This window comes from Alosa pseudoharengus, unplaced genomic scaffold (assembly GCF_046254945.1).
Source record: "Alosa pseudoharengus isolate Yale_2024_CS ecotype anadromous, Long Island Sound unplaced genomic scaffold, YU_APseudo_1.1 YU_APseudo_1.1_scf_9, whole genome shotgun sequence".
NCBI lineage: Eukaryota > Metazoa > Chordata > Actinopteri > Clupeiformes > Clupeidae > Alosa > Alosa pseudoharengus.
This window is the reverse complement of record NW_027468881.1, coordinates 38,064,645-38,077,052: the sequence shown is the minus strand read 5'-3', so window position 1 is coordinate 38,077,052 and position 12,408 is coordinate 38,064,645.

The following is a 12,408-nucleotide window of genomic DNA, read 5'->3' as shown; positions in this document are numbered from 1 at the left end:
GGCAGCCATGTTGAGGCGCTTAAAGGGCCTCATGAGCTCAGATATACGTCTCCATATCTGGAGCCATATCCAGATGATCCTCCAGAGCCGTCATCAGGGATGTGTTCTCTAACTACATTGTTATGCATAAATAATGAGCATTTGGTTAAACAATTCTTGCCAAATTTATAATGGTTAATTTGGTGTTAATAGTGTTCATTCTATGTCATTTGGCTTTTAAAAAGAAAAACATCACATTAAAACTTATATACTTACAATCGGGAGGAAACTCCATACTCCGATTCAACTGGAAAGGGCAGCCCCTGTTCCCTGCCACCATCTCCTCTATCTTGTCCAGCAGCTCTGTCACCTGGCCACCATCACTCTTCTTATTGTCTACAACATGATACCTGTTCCCACATTTCTCTACAACCCACTGCAGAGCCTCTCCTCCACTCTCAATGTGCTGCTCAATGGTCGTGTCTCCCAGACAGTCCCCACATGTGAACAGCACTATAGTGTGACTCCAGACTCTCTCACCCAGCAGCTCCATGTGTTCCTGCACTGCTCTTCTGAATGTCTCTGGGAATGAGTCACTCACATTAATGAGCAGGAGTAGAGCATGGGGTCCTGGAGGACACAGAGACACACTGAGGACAATCTCTCGTTTATCACGTTCAGGAGTTTCCTCTACAGTGTAGTTGCACCACCATCCTGGTGCCTCCACTACAGTGATGCGTCTCCCTGCTGTTTCTCCTTCTCTCTTCACACACTCAGCTGTTCTTCCTGAGGTGCCAAACTCCTCTCTGCCCAGGATGGTGTTTCCTGATGAACTCTTCCCAGCATTTCGTTTTCCCAGCAGCACAATCTTCATGTCAGAAATATGGAACTCCATCTGGAAACAGAAAGCATTTACAGTGCATACGGAAAGGAATGTTTCAGACTCATCTTAAAATTGATAAAATTGTTTATTTTTTCTCATCAATCTACACACTCCAACATCCCACAAAAAAGCAAATATTTGAAGTGTTTTGTAAGTGTATAAAAAAAAAAAAATTACATACCTTTTGTTATGACACTTGCCATTGAGCATGCCAAGTGCATCCTACTTACAGTATATCAATGGTCCTTGAGGTGCTTCTACAACTTGATTGGAGTCCATCTGTGCCTAAATTAATTCATTGGACATTATTAGGAGAGGCATACATCTCTTTATATAAGGTCTCACAGTTGATGGTGTATGTCAGAGTGAAAACCAGATAATTGTCCATAGCCCTGCGAGACAGGGTTGTGTGAAGACACAGATCTGGGGAAGGGTATAAGCCACAAGCTTTTCATGTCTCTGCAAAAATTTCTTATATTACCTTTTTTCCCTTAGATACCTACGGTCATGAATCAGGTTATCTGGCAGTATGTTGACTTTCATATGATTAAATTTTATTTAATAAAGAACCAAAAGGGCACTCAGAGAGTGTACAAAAACAGTTGATATATTTGACAAAGACAATTGTCTTAGAATTATTGAAAACTATGATTGTACATAAGAATATGCTGTTATGTGTGCATTTATATGTAGGCTACTTCTAAACTGTAAATAGTTGACAAAGTGGACCATACAAATAGCCTACTTCAGAGGATAATTGGAATATAAGACATTGTATGCAACTGATACAGGTTATAGATAGAGAACCACTATTCACTATTTGATAGCTGATATTTTTCTGTGTCCACCTGCTGTCATAATGCAGTACAACACCACTGTCATGTACTTTGATAGACACTTCTCTCTCCCTCTGTCTCTCTCTTTCTGTCTCATATATATATTCAACCAGTTGAATAACAAATATGCATTTTTTACATAAACATGTTGCTACAGTAAGAAGACTCGGGGAGGATACTTTATTGATCCCCAAGGGGAGTGAGTTCCACAGTTTGAGTGCAGCATATAGGAAAAGGTCTTTGTTCCCATTGTGGTGAGCCTGATGTTTGTTACTGACAATAATCCAGCTGTAGATGAACGGGAGGGTGTATAAGTCTGTAGGAGTTCTGTGATGTATGGAGGGCAGAGGTTATGAAGGGCTTTGAATGTCAATAACAGGATTTTAAAGTTGATCTGTTGAGAGAGCCAGGGAGCCAGTGTAGCTCTATCAGAAGAGGTGTAACATGTTGGGAGGACTTTGTGTGGGTGATAATCCGTGCTGCAGAGTTTTGGATGAGTTGGAGGCGATGGATAAGTTCATCTGTTATCTGTGTCCTGAAGTCCAGTCCTGAAGTCCTGTGTCCAGCACTGACCTCTGAGCCTGAGGCCCAGAAAGGGTGTGAGCGAGCCCTCAAGCACTTCACAATTTCACAATGGGACAGTCCTAAACCCTTACCAAGTTTGTGGGAACGCACATCAAAGTGTGTGAGTCCATGAGGGGAGAGATTGGGATTCAGCCTAGGGCTCCACGAGCCTGTGCATTCTGTCCTGGACCATGGAGCTTTAGCACCACCTACTGGTGTGGCATTCTTTTTCAAACACACAGAACCAACAGACTAGACAACTTCTAGATTGCAGGATGTTATGTTTTTTAAATATATTGTAGCAACTGGCTGTCAATCAGTTATGTATAATAACCCTGGGCATGCTGATGGTTGGGTTGGGTTGGGATGGCTATAGGGATTGGGTTGAGGAAGTTCTGTCTCTTTTCAGTTCTGGGCCTGACACGGCCCGCTGTGTTCTATGTCTCTCTTTCACTTTGTTCTTTTGTGTTAATAAATAACTGAACTCTGGCCTTTGTGAGACGCTACACTGATGTCAGAAGTAGAAAGTGATTAGGGAAGACCGAGGGTGCTCCCTGCACTATTAGTTAGTGACCAGTTTAGTTTAGTTAGCTTAGCGTTAGCAAGACCGTGCCGCCACAGTGTGCGTGGGGAGAAAATGTTCGCATCTTGTGAAATGTCTGGCGGAGACGGAGCCAGAGCCGCGGAGTGGACGTTTGGTGACCTAAACAGGGATCTGCGACGGCCGGAGGACGGCAGAGGCGATGGCCACCTTCGGGGCACGATGGAGGCTGGCTTTGACGGACGAGGGCATGCACACTTCGCTACTCGCAAGCCAAAGTTGGAGGGGGACGCAGACACCAACATCACCTCCGGCGCGGGATGTAAACAAAGATGGCAGCGCCCAGTCCACAATAACAGCGGTACCAGCTAACTCCGTGAAAACTCCAAAGTACAACGGGAAGGTGAGCTGGGAAGCTTTTCATGTGCAATTCGAACTGCTTGCTAAGTCACAGAACTGGTTGCAAGAGACTAAAGCGTTACAATTGGCGATGTGCCTTACGGATGAGGCTTTAGCATGCTTGCTGCTCTTAGACGTGGGTGACAGAGGGAGCTACGGGGCACTGGTGGGGGCTCTCCAGCGACGGTTCGGGAACTTTACAGGAGCGGGGCTCCTCCGCAATGAACTAAATAACAGATACAGAAGACAGGGCGAGCCGCTACGGCAATTAGCCAATGACATTGAGAGCCTTACCCGCAGAGCATATAGCAGCATGCCCCCGGTGGTACAAAGCGAGTTAACCCGCGACTGGTTCATGCAAGCCCTCTCACCACCCGAACTGCATGTGGAGGTGCAGCTGACACACCCACGGTCCCTGCATGAGGCGTTGGGAGAGGGAGACGGAAAGAGAGACGGCCCGCGCCTACATCACGATGCCCACACAGGAACACAACAGTCCCCATGTAAGAGCAGCAGTGGAGGTCCCGCAAACCCCAACATGGGCAGCGGAGCTGACAGAGCTGGTGCGGGCAGCCTCCCTGGGCACTCAACGGCACCCTGACCGCTCTACTAGACTGTGCTGGGGCCGTGGGAAATCCGGTCAACTGGTACGCTCATGCCCGAAAGCACCCAGACACCAGGGAAACGACCCCGGGTCCGCATTAAGGGGGCAACGCGGACCACAAACCACAGTCCCCCACATACACCCTCTGGCACGACTAACCAGATGGCGGACTTCAATTGAGGACCTCTGCCACATTCCAGCCACTGTGGAGGGAGTAACGTGTGTGGCACTGGTTGACACCGGCTCTACAGTGACATTAGTGCGGCCCGATGTGCTCCCCAGGCAAACTGTGTTGGAGCCAACAGCAGTCCACCTGCAGACGGTGACTGGGGAATTGTCACCCATGAAATGCAAAGGGACACTGACATTTGTGGTGGGCGGTCTGGGTGGCGTCAGTCCAGGACTGGACTTTTTGAAGAACACGGGCTGTCGGCTGGACCTTGCAGAGGCCACCCTGTGCTTTCCAGGGGAACGGCCTGTCAACATGGCTCCAACCCCCTGGGCTTCAACCCTACACACCCCAGGTAACCACTGTGTCAGCAAACACCACTGAAGCCAACAATGACCCTGTTGTAGGGACTGGGAGGCCCACTCCTCGAGACCCCCATAGCAGGCGGGCCTTGTGGAGTGGTCTGACAGCCCCTGTCATCATGGTCCCAAAGAAGAACGGAGAGTGGAGGTTCTGTGTGGACTACATACGGCTCAATGGGGTGACAAGGAAGGACTCCTACCCCCTGCCACGGGTTGATGAAGCCCTGGACCAGGTAGCGGGGTCAGCTTGGTTCACGTCGCTGGACCTGAGGTCCGGAAACTGGCAGGTGCCTCTCTCCCCCTCTGCCAAACCAAAGACAGCGTTCTGCACAAGTCGTGGCCACTGGCAGTTCAAAGTTCTCCCATTTGGCCTTTGCAATTCACCAGCCTCATTTGAAAGACCGATGGACAAAGTGCTGTGAGGAGTCGGCATGAGTGTGTGGTGTACCTGGACGACATTCTCGCCCACGGCCCCACTTTCCAGGCAGTTCTCCAGTCTTTGCGGCATGTTTTGGAGGGTATAGAAGCAGCAGGTCTCAAACTCCACCCCGAGAAGTGCCACTTCATGCAGAGAGATGGTGTCATTCCTTGGGCACAGGCTGGGCAGAGAGGGCATCGGCACAATGGATGAAAAGGTACGAGCGGTCAGAGACTGGCCCACACCAACGGACCAGCAACAGCTGAAAAGCTTCCTGGTCTTAGTCTCTTATTACAGGAGGTTTGTGAGGGGGTTCTGTGTGGCTGCACCGCTGTTCAGGCTACTGCACAAAGGCAAAGACTTTGTGTGGACCAGCGAGTGTCCAACAGCATTCACCTCGCTACAGAGGGCGCTGGGGCAGGCTCCTGTGTTGGCTCCGGCTCCCTCCCTCCCGTTCATCCTGGACTGTGACGCGAGTGGCCAGGGAGTGGGCGGGGTGCTGGCACAGCTAAGCCCAGAGGTAGAGAGAATGGTGGCGTATTACAGTAAGACTTTTAACAAGCACGAACGTCGTTACTGTGTCACACGCAGAGAACTCCTAGCTGTGTTATCATCCACTCTGCCCTCCAGTGGCTCATGTCCTTTAAAGAGCCGGAGGGCCAGGTAGCACGCTGGATGGAGGAGCTACAGTCTTATGACTTTAAAGTGGTGCATAGAGCGGGAGCTCGCCATTCCAACGCCGACGCCCTGTCCCGCCGACCCTGCGCTGAGGAGGGGTGCCGCCACTGCGACAGGAGGGAGACACGAGACAGGGAGCTACAGGGCCAGGAGGCAGCCATCGTCAGCCGGGCTGCGGTGGCGGTGTGCTGTTAGCTCACGGAAATGTCAGTGATTCAGTGGAGACAACAACCGATATGGACATACAGCCAGTGCTCCAGTGGGTGGAGATGCAGACACGGCCACCATGGGAGGAGGTGGCACCGCTCTCCACAGCGACGAAAGGGCTGTGGGCAAAGTTCCAGGGCCTGAGGCTCACTGATGGGGTGCTACAGCAGGCCTGGAAGGATCCAGCGACGGGAGAGCTGAGGTGGCAGTTGGTGGTCCCCAAAGCAGAGAGACCGACTGTGCTGAAAGCAGTGCATGGGGCCATGGGGGCTGGTCACTTCGGGGTCACCAAAACTCTCCGTCGCCTACGTCAGAGCTACTGGGGGCAGTCCAGGAGGGACGTAGAGGACTTCTGCAGGAGGTGTGACAGCTGCACGGCAAAGAAGGGCCCCTCTGAACAGTCCCATGCACAGCTCCAACAGTTTCCAGTCGGCGCACCCATGGAAAGAGTCGGGGTGGACATAGTCGGTCCACTCCCGGTCACTGACAGCGGGAACAGGTACAGTACGTGCTGTCAGTAATGGACTACTTCACTAAGTGGCCCGAGGCTTATGCCCTCCCTAACCAGGAGGCAGAGACTGTGGCTGAAGCTCTACTGGAGGGCATGGTCTGCCGTTTTGGGACGCCCCAAACCATACACAGAGACCAGGGATGGAACTTTGAGTCACGAGTATTTGCCGACCTGTGTCATAGACTGGGTGTAAACAAAACTCGTACCACCCCCCTACACCCGCAGAGCGATGGCTTAGTAGAACGCTTCAACAGTGACCCTGTGACCCTGACCCTGATCCAGCAACTGGCCATCATCACTGCTAAACATCAACGCGACTAGAACAAGCACCTCCCGCTCGTGCTGATGGCCTGTCGGTCCACCGTCCAAGAATCTACAGCCTGCACACCAGCCCTGCTCATGCTGGGTAGAGAGCTCCGCACCCCACCAGCAATGGCCTTTGGCCTCCCTCCTGACACCCCAGCTGTGCCCCCAGGACGAGAGTATGCCAGGAGACTGCAGGACCGCCTAGAGACAGCCCACGACTTCGCACGCGTACAGCTGCAGAGTGCAGGGGCGAGGCAGCGCAGAAACTACGATCTACATTACAAGGGCCGCCACCTGGAACCAGGGGAGCTGGTTTGGGTCCACAGCCCGCAGAGAAAAAAAGGTTGTTGCCCTAAGCTGGACAGTGACTGGGTAGGCCCCTGTAGAGTGTTGGAGCGTCTCGGGGAGGTGGTATACAGAGTACAGCTACCCCCACGTGGCAGACGAGTGGCCATACATAGAGACAGGTTGGCCCCCTACCACGGAGATGCTAACCCCCAGCTCCCACACAGGCCCTCACAGACCCCCCCTAACAGCCCCCTCCCAGACACTACTCACCCTGCACCCGGGCCCCGCACACGCCCACAAATGGGCACACAGACACACATTCGGACATTCCCACCTCACCCCTCTCCCCAGTGCCACTCTCTCCCACACGTGTCATGGCGGTGCCGGCTCGGCCCCAGAGGCGAAGAAGACCGCCAGCCCATCTGAAAGACTTTGTTTAACGTTAAAGTTGTTGCGGTGTTGTGTTGTGTTGTGTTATGTGTATCTGTTGTTCCCTCAGAGTCGAGGACCTTTGATGCGGGGGGGGGGGGGGTAATGTAGCGACCGGTCAATCAGGGAGTGCCCGCACTATGCATAACCCTGGGCACGCTCATGGTTGGCAGCCTGGTGAGAGGGGGGCGGGACCCCCGGGGAATATAGGCTACTGTTCAGGAAAGTTCTGCCTCTCTCGGTTCTGGGCTTGACACGGCCCGCTGTGTGTTACATGCTGCATTGTGTGCTTGGTGACAATAAACCAGTTCATGAAACTCTGGCTCTTGGTGAAACGCTACAATACTTTTGACACCTCTGGACCTGCCAATGAGAGACCAGGTGCTATGTGACCTGCCAATGAGAGACCAGGTGTGTGTTACATGCTGCATTGTGTGCCAATGAGAGACCAGGTGACCTGCCAATGAGAGACCAGGTGACCTGCCAATGAAAGACCAGGTGTTATGTGACCTGCCAATGAGAGACCAGGTGCTATGTGACCTGCCAATGAGAGACCAGGTGCTATGTGACCTGCCAATGAGAGACCAGGTGACCTGCCAATGAGAGACCAGGTGTTATGTGACCTGCCAATGAGAGACCAGGTGCTATGTGACCTGCCAATGAGAGACCAGGTGCTGTGTGACCTGCCAATGAGAGACCAGGTGTCGTGTGACCTGCCAATGAGAGACCAGGTGCTATGTGACCTGCCAATGAGAGACCAGCTGTCGTGTGACCTGCCAATGAGAGACCAGGTGCTATGTGACCTGCCAATGAGAGACCAGGTGCTATGTGACCTGCCAATGAGAGACCAGGTGTCGTGTGACCTGCCAATGACAGACCAGGTGTCGTGTGAGCACAAGCTTGATGGGATTATGAGCACTCTTAATTTGACAGGGAGAGGTAGAAGTCACATCCTGTCACATCCCAAAAGACACCAGAAACCAGAGTCTATTTATTTTATAAATAAATAAATAAATACATAGAAGTTTATTAAATAAAATGACACAAACACAATTCTAGTTCACAGCCCTATTTTATAATTACGCCTCTCTCACCCTCTTAGTGACGTTAATTGGCTTGCGGCAAAGTCCTTTTAGGCAAGTCCATCCACTCTGCGGCCATATTGCAACACATTTTAGGCACTTATCAATAATCATCAAGCCCAGGTGACTCCGCGTTGTGGGAGGGGGCCCCCAAATCAAATTCTGCTTAGGGCCCCCAAAAGGCTCGGGCCGGCACTGTGTGTATGTGTGCAGTGCCGTAAAGTCATTTGTTGCCTCATGAGTCTCCCACGAGACTTTCTGACTCCGAGGCCGGTGGCTCGCCGGACCAAAGTTGCCAGGCTGGTTTTTCCACTCACAGACGCTAGGGGGTGACAGTGAGACAAGAGTAACAGCCACCATTTAACCCGAAAAAAGTAATATAACCATCCTATTGACCGAAGCTGTTAAGTTAAGGTAAATTAAGCTAATAAAACCTGCATAATTCCCCTTTAAGCCTCCCTTTGCCAATAAAACAGCTTGTAATATTATCCTACATCCCATAAAGGTTCCCATACCATTGAGGTGGGCAGCCGTGGCCCACTGGTTAGCACTCTGGACTTGTAACCGGAGGGTTGCCGGTTCGAGCCCCGACCAGTGGGCCGCGGCTGAAGTGCACTTGAGCAAGGCACCTAACCCCTCACTTCTCCCCGAGCGCCGCTGTTGTAGCAGGCAGCTCACTGTGCCGGGATTAGTGTGTGCTTCACCTCACTGTGTGTTCACTGTGTGCTGTTTGTGTTTCACTAATTCACGATTGGGTTAAATGCAGAGACCAAATTTCCCTCACGGGATCAAAAAAGTATATATACTTATACTTATAAAATTAGAGAATACAACTCTTTGACTCACCCAATGTTTTAGGTTTTAGATCTGGAGACAGAGATGGCAATGGCAGAATAATTATAATAAATTAGAATAAAATTATTTTTATATACTTGATATACATTGATCCAGTCATAAGCCACTTTTAGTGTCTTCGCAGAGATTTTCATTGAAAATGTTACAGTTTTTCTTGGACTTCATGATGCCGTGCACCTTAATCAGGTCCCCAGGGCCTTTGAAATGAAAACAGCCCCACAATATCAAAGACCCTCCACCAAAATCCTCATTAGGCGTGGGGTTCTTTTCAGTGTAGTCATTCTTCTATGTGCGCCAAACCCACTAAAGCAGCGGTTCCCAAACTTTTTCCCCCGCGGACCACCTTCTACATCCTGACTCGGCTTGCGTACCCCCACCATCCAACACATAAAAAAGTAACTCATTCTATTGACGCATTCCAGGCATCGTTGTTTAATTAGCCGCCCTACATGATAACATAATCAAAATGTGCAACTGGTCTATGAGCTCTCACGTTAAAAAAAAACAGTGTGGAGAACCACATTAGAATGGTTAGGAAGCATCTCACTGCAGACCACGCAATGTGGCTTTGGGCAGTCTGTCTCCCAATTAACGTGATGCCTAGGCCTACAGTATATCATCATACTTTCGTTTTCTTCGCGCAGTCTTTTCTGTCTCGTTCTTTCTTTTATCCCCCTGCGCTCCATCTCCACCTTCATTAGTCTGCCCCCCATCCCATTCCATCGTTACCTGTGTCCTGCTCTCAGTGGCGATTGCTGCTCTTTGGAACAGGGGAAGCTCTGATAAAACTGGTCAATTATTAAATTAATATTATTAAGGTGCTATATTGTTCTTTGAGGGCATAAATTATCCGAAAACCCAGAATAGGCCAAACAGTAGGCTATAGAGTTGGCATGGCATCATGTAGCCTACACCGTTATATAGCGCGCTACCTAACTTAGCCTAAATACACAACAGAAACAAAAGCAAGTCACAAACTCTGTAACTCCACATTACGGTTTTATTTACAGTATGCTATTTACAAAAACAAATAGAAACCGACTGTATTGCTCCCACATTATGAGAATTTGAGCTGCAACTTGCCTTGCCTCTTGCTTCACCTGTCAACACTAACGTTAATGCATCCCTTGATCTTGAACCACTTCCTGCCAGATCGCGACATATGCTGTCAATCAAAAAGAGTCCAGCCTCTATGACGGTTCCTCCAATCATCATACAGAAGCTCGGCGTCCAGGCCATCCCACTGTCCCATAGACCTCTCCAGAATATATCCCGCCTCCTAGCTTCCGTATCCATCCAACTTCCGGTCGTGGATTGTCTATGGGAAATAACATGGCGTTTTGAAAGATCGTACCTGTCAAACTCTGTAGGTGACAAAGTAGAAAAAGCTGCTGGGCAGATTGGCCTACACACTTCTGCCATCTAGTTTCCACTGGATTTTTTGATTTTCGGTGCCGTTTAAGAAATATAGTCTATAGTATATTACTTAAACGGCACCGACAATCAAAAAATCCAGTGGAAACTATATGGCAGAAGTGTGTAGGCCAATCTGCCCACCAGCTTTTTCAACTTCGCTACCTACAGATGTTTTACCGGTATGATATTTCGAAACGCCATGTTATTTCTCATAGACAATCCACGCCCGGAAGTTGGATGGATACGGAAGTTACGGAGGCGGGACTTATTCTGGAGAGGTCAATTCACTCCCAGAGACGCCGGGCTTCCCTGGAAATGACGATTTTGTGGCGCTTGTCCAATAAACGTGTAGCTTTTCTGCACTGAGATCAGCCCACTCTGTAAGTGCAATTGAAAGCCCAGTGAAGCCGAGCGTCTATGGGTTTTTTGATGGATCGTGTCGTCACAGCAATGTATTACGGGTGCGAAATCACGCTAAATAACCGACAAAACCTTATTGCTGAACAAACTAGCCATGAAGATGAACATGTTTTCAGCATGTTCTAGTTGGAATAGTAGGCTAGAAGCTAAAGTAATAGTGTTATTTCATGCGATTTTCCGTGATATTTTAGAGGAGGCTGAGCTTCCCCTTTAGTCTTAGAGCAATCGCCTCTGCCTGCTCTGTTTCTCTCGCTTCTCCTCTTCTACCACAGTTTGGGAATCCCTGCACTAGAGTGTTTCTTCCCAAAGAGCGCAATTTTCTTGCAATCTGATAATACACCACGATTCCAAAGTCACTGTGTAACTCCTGCCATTTTCATTTGTTATTAAATTACAGGAAAGCCATGCCCTCTAAATAATTATTATTATTATTAGCACTGAGGTCACTTTAGATAGATAATCAAAAGATCACTTTTGAAAGATAATACTTTTTCCCTGAGGCTGGCTGCAGACTGCCAGGCCGGCGTGGCGTGAGCATGTCAGCTGTGTGGTGTGTCCGTTTCATTTCGGCTCCCATGTTACCAGGTTAGAGGTTGCACACTGCCTGCGTGACACACTCGAGCCGTGCTGAAAACACGTGCATGCTAGAAATAGGACCGGCGACACGCAAGCGTGTTGGAAGCCTTTCCGTTCAAAAGAGACAGTGAAGAGATGTCTTAATAGGCCGCCGCAGCGCCGTGTCAGACAGCTTTCTGGTGTGAAGAGACATAGACAACGCCACGCGGCCACCACGCAACGAGCACGCCATGCTCATGCCACACAGCTTTCTGGTGTGAAGAGACATAGACAACGCCACGCGGCCACCACGCAACGAGCACGCCATGCTCATGCCACACAGCTTTCTGGTGTGGAGAGACATAGACAACGCCACGCAGCGGGCACGCCATGCTCATGCCACACAGCTTTCTGGTGTGGAGAGACATAGACAACGCCACGCAGCGGGCACGCAACGAGCACGCCATGCTCATGCCACACAGCTTTCTGGTGTGGAGAGACATAGACAACGCCACGCAGCGGGCACGCAACGAGCACGCCATGCTCATGCCACACAGCTTTCTGGTGTGGAGAGACATAGACAACGCCACGCAGCCACCACGCCATGCTGATGCCACACAGCTTTCTGGTGTGGAGAGACATAGACAACGCCACGCAACGGGCACGCCATGCTCATGCCACACAGCTTTCTGGTGTGGAGAGACATAGACAACGCCACACAGCCACCACGCCATGCTCATGCCACACAGCTTTCTGGTGTGAAGAGACATAGACAACGCCACGCAGCCACCACGCAGCGCTCATGCCACACAGGCAGTCTGCAGTATATAAGTATATACTCTTTTGATCCCGTGAGGGAAATTTGGAATTTATCCCAATCCGTGAATTAGTGAAACACACTCAGCA